We start from the raw sequence: 1233 nt of genomic DNA on the forward strand, positions 1-1233 counted from the left end.
ATCTTTATGTGTCAGGCTTCCTGGCCTTGCCATCTAAAGACATCGTTTTCTTTTTCGCAGAATCGGAGGCACATGCACCTCTAGACTCCTTCCATTGTGTCAGCATGGGTCTCTGACTCTCACCGAAGTAGATCCATTACGATCCTTAGCTTATCTGCCTGGCTCTTGACACAGGCTCAGAATACCTCCCTGTGACTTGCCTGGTTGTGTGAGAGAAATGCCTTAGTGTTTTAACTCTTAGAAGCAATTTTGTTTTTTTCCGTCTGGAACAGGTAGATGGTCCCCAGCTCTCTTTATCTCTCTTGTCTTCTTGATTTAACTGTTCTCTACTCTGGTCCATGAACGTGCTGCCCAGTGTGAGGTACTCTTCATGGTGGTGATAAGATTGCAGACCAGGTGTGCTACCACAGAGCTGAGGTTCGGCAGCCTCTGGAACCATAGGTCTGGGAGAGGCCACCCCGAGGATAGTGCCCCCCCGCCCTGGCCTCCTGCACACAGTGCTCTCCCTCCCATAGACACTGTGCATTCTTTAACAGAGATGTCAGACACAGTTGCTGTCTGTCTTAGGAAGGACATGACATTTGGTAGTCGTCTTTCAGGTCCCCTTGTTACATTGTCTCTGAGTCACTCCTCTTGGGTCTGGCTTCCCCAGGTCTGGGGCTGTGTCTCACTGTGCTAGCAGGGTCAAGGTTGGGCTGGGATGTGCCTGGGACACAGATCTGGGCCCCTGGCTCCGTGGCACTGGACAGCCTGTATCAAGGCAAGGGGTTCCTCTCCCTATTTGGGTCCTGGCTGTACCTGCAAAGGCATTTGGGTGACAGCCAAGAACTGGTCCCTAGCCTGGGCACCATGTGTGCACAGTGTGTGCTCAGGGGTCTGCTTGGTGCCTTCAGCCTATAGGTCTGGCAGATGCTGCTGGGAGCCCATGTAATTCCAAATAAAAACAGCACTAAACCATAAACAAGTGGCAGCTAATAGCCCTTAGCACTGAGCCAAACTTTTCATTTTCTTTTCTTTCCAGAAACCTCTTTCATTCACATTTTACCTCTGCTGGGCGCCTCAGCACATGTTGACCGTTGGCCCTGCCTGTGGATGGTTCCCAAACTCTGGAACCTGGCCACTGGGATCCAGATCCCTGGCCGGGCCCAGCTAAAGCTACAGATCCCTAGGGCTTGGGCAGCTGGGCTCTGAGTACGTTTCCCCCAAAGACTCTTCCCAGGCCTCCCCTACCCT

Source organism: Nannospalax galili, unplaced genomic scaffold (genome assembly GCF_000622305.1).
Source record: "Nannospalax galili isolate Female #2095 unplaced genomic scaffold, S.galili_v1.0 scaffold300, whole genome shotgun sequence".
Taxonomy (NCBI): Eukaryota; Metazoa; Chordata; class Mammalia; order Rodentia; family Spalacidae; genus Nannospalax; species Nannospalax galili.